This window comes from Gymnoscopelus braueri, assembly GCF_963280865.1.
Source record: "Gymnoscopelus braueri genome assembly, chromosome: 5".
Taxonomy (NCBI): domain Eukaryota; kingdom Metazoa; phylum Chordata; class Actinopteri; order Myctophiformes; family Myctophidae; genus Gymnoscopelus; species Gymnoscopelus braueri.
Window position 1 is genome coordinate 47,162,761 of NC_137606.1, and position 14,582 is coordinate 47,177,342.

The following is a 14,582-nucleotide window of genomic DNA, read 5'->3' on the forward strand; positions in this document are numbered from 1 at the left end:
TCCACGTTTTTTTTTGGGGAATTTGTATTTTTCTAAGATGCTCCTTTTAACGCAGATTTTTTTTTATTGGTTACTTTTTTTTAAATATTTTTTTTCATTCTTTTTTTTCTTTTTTTGCGTTCGCTTACCGCGTTCGCGCGTCTTACTTGTGATATTTTCAAAGTGATTGCTCGGTGGCTACATAACTGTTAATATTTCTACACAAATTAAGACAAAGGCAACTCTGAATGTTATGAATATAAAATATATTATATATATAAATAATGCTTTACAATGCATTTTTTCAGTCCTTAACATGTGTGTGTGCGTGTGTGTGTGTGTGTGTGTGTGTGTGTGTGTGTGTGTGTGTGTGTGTGTGTGTGTGTGTGTGTGTGTGTGTGTGTGCGCGCGCGTTTATTAGGATCCCCATTAGCTGATGCATAACAACAGCTGATCTTCCTGGGGTCCACAAATAACATTAAAACATGACATTCGACAATACATTACAGGACAATGATGTGTGTGTGCATGCATGCGTGCGTGCGTGCGTGCGTGGGACATACTGTTGTCAAGTGTGTATGTATTATGCAAACCTTTTTCCGATTGGAACCTGTTCTTGGCATTCCATAAAGGCTAGATCTATCTGTACTTGTTTGGACTGTGTTCTTGTTTCCAAAATCCTTGATGAAGTCCAGATGGCTTTAATTTCCGAGTGCGTATTGACAATATGCTGTGGTTCATTTAACTGCAAGCTTTCAATTCTGCAATGTCATTTAACCAGCTTTACGACCTGAAGACCACTCTGTCACAGTTATTGTCATAATTTATGAAGAATTCCGGGGAAATGGTGTACAATTGTAATGTATTTCAGAGTAGACCACCCAAAGTGCGACCAAGTCAAGACAGAGACCGAGAATATGTTTTTAATCCCAATCCACTCCTTGACCAAAATTGATCAATGGTTTGACACAATATTGTTTTTACCACTTACACCCTATGTACGTGTATGTATGTTATGGTAGGCCAATAGTTTTCCTATTATTATTACATGCAGTGTTCATGTTGATAATCACGTAGTTCACAACGTATCAAAGCTGCGGTAGCTATGTAGAAATTAGCAAAAACAATCCAAACAATCCAAGAGTCCTCTGGTCTGAGACAGTCAAGACTGAGTAAAGTTGCAAGTGAGAGCAAGGTGAGACCATGAAAATGTGGTCTTGAGACCGGATTAAAGACCACAACCAGTCTCGAGTACAGCCCTAATATCGTCTCTTGTCTCTCCCAAAACAGTTACTTTTCAGGATTCAAATTCAAAAGCATCAAAAGTAGCAGATCCACAAGCTCAAAACGTGTCGCTTCGCCCCGCATTTTGAGCTTGTGGATCTGCTACTTTTGATGCTTTCGTGTATCGCTGTAGTATGATCAAGTAGGGCGTTTAATCCGTTTATATATGAAAAAACACCAAAAGTTAAAATATGGAGATAAGAGGTTTCTGCCCGACAGCAACGATACAGAGTTGTAGTGTAGGTGTGGCACTGAGCTACAGGCGATACCAACCAAAAATAATGTGTTCTGTTCTGTCCTCCCTGTACAGTCCCTTGAGTACAGATTTTTTGGACAAAATGTAAACAAACACATACTTCTGTATGACCTCTTGCACACCTACACACCAAAATTGCCATCCGATGAGTGTCTGTGACACTTTTATTTTTTATTGGACCCAGTTCGATTCCTGTGTTGTTGTTTTTTTCCCCCCGTATTCATTAAAAGCTGATCGATGACCAATACAAATGGTATCAGACTCTGTGTGCAAGAGCCTTTAGCATATACGTTATGGCTTCATAGCTATTTTGGACACAGTGGTGTTAGAGTTTACTTGTCAAGTACTATACTGTGTGTGCCTGTGTTTTAGGGTCTTTGGCTATTAGTGTAATGGCCGTTTGGAGTCTGTGTCATCTGCCAATAGATTGTGTGTGTGTGTGTGTGTGTGTGTGTGTGTGTGTGTGTGTGTGTGTGTGTGTGTGTGTGTGTGTGTGTGTGTGTGTGTGTGTGTGTGTGTGTGTGTGTGTGTGTGTGTGTGTGTGTGTGTGTGTGCGTGCGCGTATCTTTTGTTTAGACAGGGGGAACGGTTTCATAGATGTCCTGGATGCTCAGTGGGAGTGTGAGGGGGAACTGATCCCGTTGGATCCGTCCGTCTTAAACCCCAGAGAATTCCTGGTCTATCAGCACGGACTCTTCCTAATGAACACACTGCACTCCCTCCAAATGGTCTGTCAAGCAAGCACGCACGCACACACGCACACACACACATACAACACTAAAACAGAAATGTGGTGTCCCCTGGGACCCAAACTTATAAAATGTACTTTAGGTGATTCATGTTTCAATCAATACGAAGGCACTGTAATCAAATATGATTTCCTGTGAGATCAGCGTTGCCATGTCTGCTTATTATAAGCGACTTTGGGCTTGTTTTTCTGTATAGTTGATTGTAAATATTGGTAGTTGCGGGTCGCGTGTTTTTGGGCTTGTTTCCAAAGTGTAGTTGCTTATTTGGGCTTGTTTCCTAATGTCGTTTATACCATTTTTTCTCAAACATTTTCATGTCAAGGACCCCCAAATTAATATGTAACTAGTCCATACCCGGGGATGTGTGCAGTCAACGTATTAACAGACTTTGGGTTATGTGCTGTGCTGTACAGCAATAGTCCCAAACCTTTTTGGCCCCAAGGACCCCTTCCAATATATTCAATACCATATTTATTACCAACCACCCACAATGTATGTCAAATTGTGTGTTAAATGTTGAATTAATGAAGAAACATTTATCCATTACTAACCAACAATGTATATAACATGGTACTTTATAGTTGCATAATGGATATTTTTGAACAATCATATTCTGACTTCTTCCAAGTTAAATTAACTGAATGAACAAGTTTGCTACGTTTCTTTTCAACAAGAGCTGTGTCTGTGTGGACTTTTCGTGCTTGAATTTCGGCGAATAATCAAATATTCGACTACTATTAGGTATTAAAAGTCGACTACCAAAAATCAGTATTCATGAATGCCCTAACACACATCCACCCACACACCCACACACCCACACACACACACGCACTCGCTCTTAAAACGCAGTGTGAGTGTACACGGCCCGTAAATGAAAGTCCTTTATAAGTTTGCAGCGTTCTCTGTCTAACAGTGGCCTTGCACATTCATCCTATAGCTTGGGGGTCTGTAACCATGGCGACGGTAGCTCCCATAGCCTGAATTCCGTTCCACAAAAACGCTAATAAATAGCTTACATTTTGGGAAAGTGAAAAACGGGCGTCGCTGTTTGGTGCATATGCTAATGATCAATGCCCGTGTGCAAATTAAGATCAGGAGAACCGGGCAGAACTAAGAGATTTATTTAGGATTTGCCCATCGATCCCCCATTCTAAAAACATTTTGTGCCAGGGGATCAAAATGTTTCACAGTTTTTCAAGATTTTCTTTTGAAAATAGCAGATCTACAAGCTCACAACGCGTTGTGAACTTATAGATCTGCTATATTCAAATAGCCAATGTATATGTTGAAAGTGCTCATGTGACCTAATAGTCTCTTCTTTTGAGCTTGTTTTCATAGACCTTGTTGCTTATTTCTCTCTCAAAATCTGACTCCTGTTTCCTATACAGGCGCCAGCGATATCACTTCACATCGCAGGTGGCCTCCCAGCCAACAACTACTTGAACAATGCCTTCCGAAACTCCTTCTTTTATCAGGTACGTTTTTGGAGCTCATCACTGTACCTTATTTTCACCAAGCATATTCTGTCATTCAGTAAAACAATGTAACCACCAGAAATATGAATGTAGTGATTTTGGATGGACCTCCCCACCACCCCAGTTAAGGTCCTTACACACCGGGGCGATTTTTTTCATGCAAATAATACGTTTTTTTTAAAAAAACCTTATAAAGTCAATGCAAGCTTACATGGAGCGAAAAAGCAAAAAAGCGTCTTGAGCCAGGGACCCCCAGAAGAGTTTTTTTTTTGTGTAAAAATTATTATTAATTAAATTAATTATTATTATTATTCAACATTATTCAAACACTTTCAAGATTTAAAAAAAATTCTAAAATAGCAGACGTACAAGCTCGCAGCACGGCGAGTGCCGCACTGTGAGCTTGTAGATCTGCTATTTTTTAATAGCCAACGCTAAAATCTGCCAACGCTTTAGATCTGTGTATAACTTTAGATTCTAAAGTGACACAGATGCTTTCCCGGTTTTAATGGGGTATGGCATTGGTTCTCAAGGACCCCCAATTAGCCATATAGCCTCTGGCTGCAGACCGCTATTGCTAAATGTTTTTTAAAAACCCAGAAAATAGTGAAAATAGCAGATCTACATGCTCATTGCTCACAATGCGTCACACTGCGTGTTGTGAGCTACTAGAGCTGTTATTTTCAGTTTGTTTTGAAAATGTTTGATACTTTTGAAAATAATGACATACCCAAAATAGGTAATGCCAACAGTCTTATGAATTTAAGTTGAATTTAAATTGTTGTCGATCAGCCCGTCTACTGTGTATTCACTGTTTATTCACTGTTTATTCATTGTGCATTCACTGTGCATTCACTGCGTATTCACTGTGTATTCACTGTGTATTCACTGCGAGTCCCCCACATGCTTGTTTAGTCTAGCTGTTGCAAGGATTGAACAAGTGATTTCATCATTGCAGTACTGGTTTTATTTTATTTAGTCATTTTTGACAGTTTGCACTGTTGTTCTGTCTTTGCTTTGGATGTTGATTGTTTTTGAGTGGACCACAATGTCAACACGCTTCGGCTTTTTGTGACTTGATCCACGTTGGTGTTTTTTGTCTTTAATTGACGCCAATACAACTTTTTTATTCTATTCTATTTTCTAGTTGCGCGAGAGTGTCGCACAAACAAAAATTGCCGATCTACAAAGCTCACTGAACTTGTCATGGGCATATTTGTCATGGGCTATATTCTGTGAGCGCCACAATGCACCACCGAACAGGCGTAAGTGTGTGTGTGTGTCAGTGAGAGCCGTCCTCTGATGTTGGGTTAATGGCTGGTGTGTTCCGCAGGAGGCGGAGGAGATGTTGTTTGTGCGTCGCCAGAGGCTCCAGTCAGTGGGAGGGTTCTCTCTGGTCCTCGTTCACTGCCTGTCCCATCTCACTCTGGGCGACATGAGGTCTGACTCCAACCCTGCCTTTCAGAGGGTTTTCTTCAAGGTATACACATGCAGCAAACACCCTCTCACATCATTTCAATCAATGATCAACACTTATATGTAGTATGACTTAACCCATTAACCACTTACACCCTGTATGGGTAACCGGAGTCCCTCAGGGCTCAATACTAGTGTATTTTCTGTTTTGATTGATTTGGCCTCGCGGACCCCCATCTCAAAAATGATTTTTTTCCAGGGACCCCCAGAAGCAAAGATTTGAGTTACAAATGTTCGCTTTAAAAATATATATATTCAAAGATTACTCGGTGCCGCACTATGAGCTTGTTTATCTGCTATTTTTGAATAGCCAAGAAATCTTAAAATGACACAGACAGTTCCCAGATTGAATGGCTTAATGGAAACGTAGGGAGACCATCTCCAACCACTGCAGATGTACTAGTTATATTGTACTGTTACATCTTTCTGTTTCATGGGTCTGTTTTTTAACATACTCTACCATACAGATTGGCTAAAATAACATTTTCTTCATGAAAATAATTTCCAGATTGCAGCCTTAATTTCCCTAGTTCCTCCTTAACCGATCTTGAGTTGGCGTAATGCACTTTTCTGTGAGGTGCTTCAGCCATTGATAACCATCTTGTTTGTTTGATAGCTTTTGCAGGCTTCCCTGGGAGAGTTATTTCAAGCCAGGCTGGCCGTGCTCTCCCCCGGGCAGGAGGCCAAACTCTGTGTTCTGCTGCCAGGACAAAGTGGACCTTCGCTGGACTCATACGGGACACAATCAGGCTCTCTCGACACATCTCTGCTGGACAGACTTCTCAGACCCAACAAGGCGCTCCTTTCCTATGAAGTAAGGGCTTTAACATATTGGGAGGATATGATAACACATTTTCTTTTGGCATGCATGTCCTTCTCTCTGTTTCTCTGAATCACATGTAAGTGATTCCCAAGCCAGTTGTCCTCCAAACCGTGAGGAGGGAGCACTTGTTCTTTTTGCTCACGCGACAACCTGTTCCGTTCATCATGGCTTGGCAACTCGGACGCGCAAGGCCATCTGTTGCTCAGACACTCGCTCGCCTTGCGGCCCTAACGGGTGCACTTCACAAGCCTCAAGGCCTCACTGTCTTGCCTTGTTTTCAGGTGATTAAAAAAATTCACCTCATGGTTCCCTAACCAGTGACAGCAGAGTCTCCCCAGTCTGTCACATACTGGTGTGGTGAGAAGCCAAATGCAGGGTGTTTTAATACAGAATAACAGAGACGACATCACAACCACAAACTAACATGACACAACACTAAACATCATGTGACACCAAACAGCAAAAATTATTAATTAAAAAAAAGGTATAGTCGCACCACCGGCGTCAGAAGTAGTGCAGACTTTAGCCCCATGCCGTGAGGCACCACCGAGTGAGGCGTTATAGCTAAGTGAGTGGCTTTGCCGAGCGGTGCGATGGCACGTTAGCCGTACAGTATATGGCAAATTCTGTATGGGAAAATAACGGAAGGAGGAGTTTGGCAAACACATGGGATATCACTGAATGGACATCGGGTTGACTCACATACAGTACATTCAGAGAGCTGTAAATGAGGCATAAAGGCTGCAGCATACTCCAAACGTCAAACTTATTTTGGCGTCAGCGGGTCATTAAGAACAAAATGTCGTCATTGGGGAGCAAACTGTCACCGTCGCAGACTTTGCTTGTCTTGTCATGGTGTTGCATTATCTATGATATGTCCATGTCCGTTATGGTTCTATGTTCATGTCTTCCCCAGTTGTTTCTCATGTGTAATCAGCCCTCATGTGTAGGCTATATTAGTCTTGTCCCTGACGCTGTCGCAGACTTTGCCTGTCTTTCCTAGGTGTTGCATTATCTATGTTATGTTCATGTTCGTTATGGTTCTACAGTATGTTAGAAAATGCAATTCATTATTCATGTCTTCCCCAGTTGTTTCTCATGTGTAATCAGCCCTCATGTGTAGGTTATATTAGTCTTGTTCCCCAGTCAGTGCTTGTCGGGTCATTGTTTGGTGTCACATCATGTTTAGTGTTGTATCTTCTTCGTTTGTGATTGTGACGTTTTCCCTGTTATTTGTAATAAATCACCCAATCTTGGGTTTTGAACTCTGCCTCCCTTGCTGTCCCGCATTTGGGTCCTCACCACACCACCAGATCGTGACAGAATGACTCGACCCGACTGGACCCAGCGGACACCACCCTGAATACGTTGGACACACAACTTGGCGAGCATGCACACACACACGCATGCGCGCACGCACACACGCACGCACGCACACACGCACGCACGCACGCACGCACGCACGCACGCACGCACGCACGCACGCACGCACGCACGCACGCACGCACGCACGCACGCAAATGAACATATACCGGAGAAAAAAAAAAAAAAATTGGATGTTCCTTTGCATTTTTGGTCGAAACTGCTGAGTTGAAGGAGCCAGCAGTTCATTCAGTTAAAGGAGCACTCCCAGCTGAGTGGGAGTGCTTCCTCTGTGCCGCCTTTTAAAAAATACTCCGGAGCGTGTGAAACGTTTGCCGTTTCACAATCGCTGTACAGCTGTTCTGAGCGTGTGTGTGTGTGTGTGTGTGTGTGTGTGTGTGTGTGTGTGTGTGTGTGTGTGTGTGTGTGTGTCTGTCTCTCCAGGATGTGGAGGGCGTACAGAAGAAGCACAGTGCGACGTACTTGTTCTCCAGTGTGGAGGGACTTCTGAGGGAGAAGAGCTCTGGAATCACACACACAAACGTCATGGAGTAAACCATTACCAACGTGGAACTCCCTTATTGTTGCTGTCGGGCAGCAAGGATATTGTTTGTGTTTTTTTACCTTAAATTAATGCCCTATTTGATGACACAACAGCGTCACACAAAAGCATCAAAAGTAGCAGACCCACAAGCTCAAAACACGAAGCGACGCGTTGGATCCTGAAAAGTTACAGTTTCGGACATATGAGGTTTCCACCCGATAGAGACGTTATTTCACATGAAGTCAAATCATTTTCTTCAGGTGAAAGTCCATTTGGTTACATGTGTACATGAGATGAATGAACACATCAGGATATTACAGTGTGGACAGAAAGACCTTAAGTCATTAGTTCTCGATTTAAGTAACGCATGGCCCACCTGGGTGTCAGCAAATGTAATAATCATATAGAATAGATAAAAGGGCATTTTTTCATGCTTTTTAAAAGGCTTGTTTAACCACTTAAACCCCAGCATCCGTATTGTGGGGAAAGCTTTTATAGACGCGTTGTGACGCGTTGTGAGCTTGTCGATCTGCTATTTTCAGTGAAAGCTTTCCCCACAGTAACAGAAAATACACTAGTATGGAGCCCTGAGGGACTCCAATCCAACCTATAGGGTTCAAGTGGTTAAGCAATCACGCTTTAGTTTTTTAACAAAGTTTGTCCATATAGATCATTTTGTGTTTCCAGTACAATGCAGTAGGCCCAAATATAGTCTGCTGGCGTTATTATTATTGTTATACAACCTAGCGCCTGTATGGACTCAGACGCCTCAAGAAGTTCGGCCTGAGTCCACAGATCATCAAGGCCTTCTACCGGGGGACGATTGAAAGCCTGTTGACAAGCAGCTTCACCAGCTGGTATGGGAGCTGTACAGACAGGGACCAGAAGTCCCTCAGAAGGGTGGTGTGCACAGCCGAGCGCATCACTGGTTGTCAGCTGCCCAGTCTGGAGGAGCTGTACACCCAGCGCTGCCTCAATAAGTCCCTGAGGATCATTAAGGACCCCACACATCCCCACAACAGACTATTCCATCTGCTGCCCTCTGGGAAGAGGTACCAGAGTATAAAGGCCAGCACAAGCAGATTGAAAGACAGTTTCCTCCCACAGGCTATTAGACTTATGCGTTGAACTTTCTGTGGTGTTACTTTGCTTTGTATGCTGATCTAATAGTCTTTTTTCTGTTTTTTATTTATTTATTTAAGCTTAGTATTGATATTTATGAAGTGTTTTTATTTCTGTGTTTTTGGAGCATACGTTTTTAACAGTGTGTACTTGTACATCCTTGTTACAATAAATCTCTTGAATCTTGAATCTTCAATTTATTTATATAAATATTGTTTTTGGTAAACAAAGTGCAAAACAATCTAATCAATCAATACATTTTCAGTGAAAGTAGAAAACTGGGCAAGCAACATTGTATATTATTTTTATTACTATTATTATTTATTTTATGAAATAAAACACCATTCTTGTTGATTGTGTAGCATTTATCTGTTGCAACAAAACATCATCCATCATCAATCCAGTCAAAAAAAGCCCACACCATGAAGGCGAGAAAGATGATAAAAATAATAATTTATTTATTTAATTAATGCATGCTCTAACGTGTGATTTCATGAGTTATGAGGGATTGGCTACAAGCTCTGAGCTTGTAGATCTGCTGTTTTCAGCTGAATAGATTTGGCGTAGAGGGAATACCTATAGTATAGAGCCCTGGGGGACTACGGTCAACAAGTATTTGTGTTTATGTGGTTCATTATGTATGTCAGTGGTTCCCAAACTGCCAAATTATTTTGGGGGGTCCCCAGATGATTAGCTTAATGTGCAACATTGTTTTCTCACTCAACAGTAAACAACCCAACATACTGTATAAGTGTATACAGGGTATCTGCACATTTCTAAAGTGACAATTGAATGACTTTTGAGACCTTTTTAATACCAAATTGGCCAAATTGTCAAATATTACGCAGGAAAGATGCAAACATGGTGTAAGTGGTACCAAGTGAACTAAATGTAATGCCTACAATTCTTGTCAGGGTGGAGGGTCCCCAGAATAAATATGAATATTTTGGGGATCGTGGCCTGTAAGGTTTGGGATCCCTTGATGTAGGTCATGGTATCAGGTTTATTCCAATGCAGGGCCACAGATTAATAGGGCAAAAAGCAGATTCACAAAGAGTGTTCTATTTATAAATAGTTATTACATAATAATCACCAACCTTGCGAGGGAAGATTATAGCTGCTATTCCAAGTGGCAGACAGCAGCACAGAGTGTTGCAGATGGACCATATCCCATATAGGTCTGAACCAACATAAAGGGCTGGTAGCCTCCTTCCATAGTGGCTCTTTGTCTCAAGGTCAGCTGGTCAGAATTTGCAACGTCTACATGCAACAACGGGTGCTGCATGGGTGCTGGGGTTCCACAACATTTTGCTGGGTGGGTGTGGTTTAAGTTCAACCAGGGGGTCTCTGTAACTTTCTAGGGCCCACCAACCACAACGTAACACCCTCAATGTTCATAAATCCTGAGAGAGAATAAATTGACCCACAAGGGTCTATTTTGAACCATTCTTTACACTGAGGATTCTACTTTTGAACATACAGTTTGAGCAAAGATAAGAGGTTTTGTCCCAAAAATGTTGAATTTATCAGGCAAATAGGCAATATATTTGTATTAATTTGGATGTAAAATCATGATACAGTGATACATCCACTTGAATTTGATCAGGGCGACCAGAAAGATAATACGTCGATAGTGAGCACATCGAAAGACAGTTATAGAGCTATAAGAAAGAAAGAAAAAAAGAAAGAAACCACATTTACAGCCCCTTTAAAGACCGTTGTCAGCAAAATGGACATAATTTGACTGGGACTGCAACGTAGAGAAGGTTCCATGATACAGTCCTTTGAGAGTGAACAGCTGGTAGATAATCGCCGGGTTTGCACGTTGCACATCGTCACAGAGACAACTAAGCCTGTGATGAACAAAGTGGCCATTTGGTACATACATTACTACAGTATATGAAGCAGATGCATGGGGTTGCTTGTTGCAAACGTTATTTTATATTTGAAAGTGTTTTGGTAAAGTGCAAAACAACCTCATCAATAACAAAGGATCTTGGAAGTAAAACAAACTAAATGTCTTTAATAATGTATAATATATATTATCATTATTAGTAGTAGTAGTAGTAGTAGTAGTAGTAGTAGTAGTAGTAGTAGTAGTAGTAGTAGTAGTAGTCGTAGTCGTAGTAGTAGTCGTAGTAGTAGTCGTAGTAGTAGTAGTAGTCGTAGTAGTAGTATCAATATGTATTACATCTCATTGTTGATTGAAATAAAACACCATCCTTGTTGATCGTGCAGCATTTATTTGTTGCAACCAAATTAATCATTCACCATCGATCAATAATCATAATCATCGTCAACAACAGCCCAGACCACGAGGGCGAGAAAGAGGATAAAAAAAGTAATTCCAACAACAAGTGCAACAATGTTGATGATCTTGGCTTTTCTTGACGCCTCCTCAGCCTTAGTTCTTTCACCCATCGAATTCGCAGTTTGCACCTTTAAAAAATAAATAAAGGAAAACTTAATTTAGTGCATTGAGTTTGATGCCTTCAAATAAAGGGTTCATTAAAATAGTAGATCTACAAGCTCTGCGCTTGTACTGTAGATTAACTCTTTTCAGCGGAAGAGATTTGGAGTAGAGTGAAAAACAGAGCAGACCTAGTATAGAGCCCTGGGGGACTCCGGTCAACTAAGTACATTGTGTTTAAGTGGTTAATCATGTAGGTCATGATTTCAGAAGGTTTATCCCAATGCAGGGCCATGAGATTAATAGGGCAAAAAAACTGATTTACAAAGAGTGACCTAACTGCAGTGGTGTAAAGTATACTCAAGTACTGTACTTAAGTACACTTTTTTTTAACTTTACTGGAGTATTTCCAATTTCCAATACTTCTACTCCACTACATCTTAGAGGCGAATACTACAATTATTCGAAAACTTTAGTTACGAGTCACTTTGTTGATTTTGATTATTATTACCCACTTCAGCCTATAGATACTTGGGCTTTTTCAAAATATCTGATCTACAAGCTCACAACGGGTCACGGTGCGTCACGTTGTGAGCTTGTAGATATGCTATTTTCAAAAGATTTGTACACATTTGAACAACTTGTGAAATGGGATATTTTGCATATTGAGTACTTTTACTTTTGGTCCTTTAAGTATTATTTTGATGGCAAGACCACTCTGGTAGAGGTTTGGGTTGTATAGTTACAACTTGTGTAGTTTGCCACCATGATGTAATTCCAAAGGTGAAATCAAAAATAATTGCTCCACTGATTAGAAATTGATCATTAAAAAAATGCTCCTCATTGACTTACATTGTACGGTGAAACGGAATCCTCTTTTAGCATGTAAGCGAACGTAAACAAAGTTGATTCCGACAATATAGAACATCACAAAACCCAATACTGTTTGTTTTTTTAATAAAAATGTCAACTTCCTGTTGATTTTGCAATTTTAATTAGGAAGAAACCTGGACTGGTTCTGCAGATCTGGATCCAGATCTTCAAATAGTAAAATCAACTGGAAGTTGACATTTTTATTTAGAAAACAAACAGTACTGGCCTGGGTTTGGTGATGTTCCATATTGTCTGAATCAGCTGGGTTTGTTCTAATCAATGGAGCAATTATTTTTGATTTCCTGTCCACCTTTGGAGTTACATCATGGAACTACACAACCCAAACCTCTACCAAAGTGATCTTGCCTTTTAACTCAAGCACATTTTGAATGACAGAGTTTCACTTGTAACAGAGTATTTCTACATTGCAGTATTGATAATTTTACTTGAGTAAAATGTAGTACTTTTTCCGCCACTGAGTATTATGTTACATTAATAGCTATTATGTAATAATCACCCACCTTGCGAGAGAAGATTATAGCTGCGATTCCAAGTGGCAGACAGCAGCACAGAGTGTTGCAGATGGACCATCCCATATAGGTCTGAACCAACGTACGGGGCTGGTGGCCGCCTTCCATAGTGGCTCTTTGTCTCAAGTTCACAGATGGATGGAAGTTGCAAGGTCTAGATGCAATGGCTGCTGGGCGCTGGGGTTCCACAACATTTTACTGGGTGGGTGTGGTTTAAGTTCAAACAGGGAGTTCTCTGTAAGGTGGAACTTTCGATGGACAACCAACCACAAAGTAACATCCTCAGTGTTCATTTTAAATCCTGAGAGTGAAAAGACCCCATGAGGGTCTGTTTTGGACAGTTCTTACACTCTGCACTATGTAACTTTCCTCTTCTACCCTGGATTTGAACCCGGTTTCCTGCGCAGGTCCTGAAATGTTTACCATTGAGCTAATGCCCTACCTGCTTGCTCAGGGGATACATTGAATCTTGACTATCAGGTCAACATTTGTGTCAGATCCTGTGTCTATAGGTGAGACATGACCTTTGACACGATCTAAATGTCTCAATAGAAGAGCTGGGAGACAAAATACAACCACCCCAAAAGTGATATTGTATTATCATATACTTTACCATGCAGATTGGACACAATTACATGTTATTCATTACAAAAAGGTTACGTAGTGCCACTTTTGAATATATGTTGTCAAAAACAACAAAACAAGAACGAAATGACAAAAGTCATATTCTACCAGGTGCTCTGTGTGTGTGTGTGTGTGTGTGTGTGTGTGTGTGTGTGTGTGTGTGTGTGTGTGTGTGTGTGTGTGTGTGTGTGCGTGTGTGTGTGTGTGTGTGATTACTGATTACTTGTTCGGATTTATCAAGCAATAATTTGGTTGTATGAAACAGAATGAACAGTAGCCGTACACTCAAAACACTGGATGCTACAGTACAGTACAGCTATTTGAGTTTAATGCAAGCTTTGGGTCGTGTGACCTTCTTCAGGCAATGGCATACAAGGACAACTTAAGTGAATGCAGCAGTGCATTAAGAGTTCGAGCAGTGTCATCAGATAGCCAATGCAAGACACCTGTGTCCAACATTCCAGTGACAAGATAGACATCAAGGGAATTGTGGTCCTAGACATAAAGGGAATTGTAGTCCAAATTGTAATGTACTACAGAGGCCACACACAACATCTAGGGAATTGTAGTCACTTAGACCTAGTGACAACAACAGTCTACTGAGACGGGAAATGATTTACAATATGTATATATAAAGCAAAAAAAACACAAACACACAATAGAGAAATGCTGACATCAGGTAGTAGCCATCATATAGCATAGTAGAGAATAGAATCTATTGTAATAGTTTAAAGTACAACACTCATGTCAAAATCCTTATTAGACCTAGGGGTTGTAATTTGGCTGTACAATCATTATACAATAATAAATCCACTTGAATTTGGTAATGGCGACCAGAAAGATACTACAGTATGCGTGTGCAGATCGGAAAACAAGAGATAAATAAAGTGTAATACATCTTTTAATTTCTGAACCGAGTATTTGACAAAGGTATAGCAATTATTTCAAAGATAACGTTTATTCATTACGCTTGTCCACCCGACTCTCATTGATTTCAATGCATTCCATCGAACACGAGCTCCAGTCTGCCTCCCAGTGTGTCTATGGCATATACAGTACCATGGTGTAGAACAGT

The 14,582-nt window shown here is 40.8% G+C and overlaps 1 long non-coding RNA gene across 1 annotated transcript; it reads right to left on the reverse strand.

Annotated features, from left to right (window-relative positions):
• Nucleotides 1-11,293: 11,293 nt before the first annotated feature.
• On the reverse strand, nucleotides 11,294-13,076 carry LOC308085276. Its single transcript, XR_013933150.1, has 2 exons — nucleotides 12,875-13,076; nucleotides 11,294-11,509 (listed from the first exon to the last, which is right to left on the reverse strand). It is a non-coding gene; the product is annotated as an uncharacterized lncRNA (long non-coding RNA).
• Nucleotides 13,077-14,582: the final 1,506 nt, after the last annotated feature.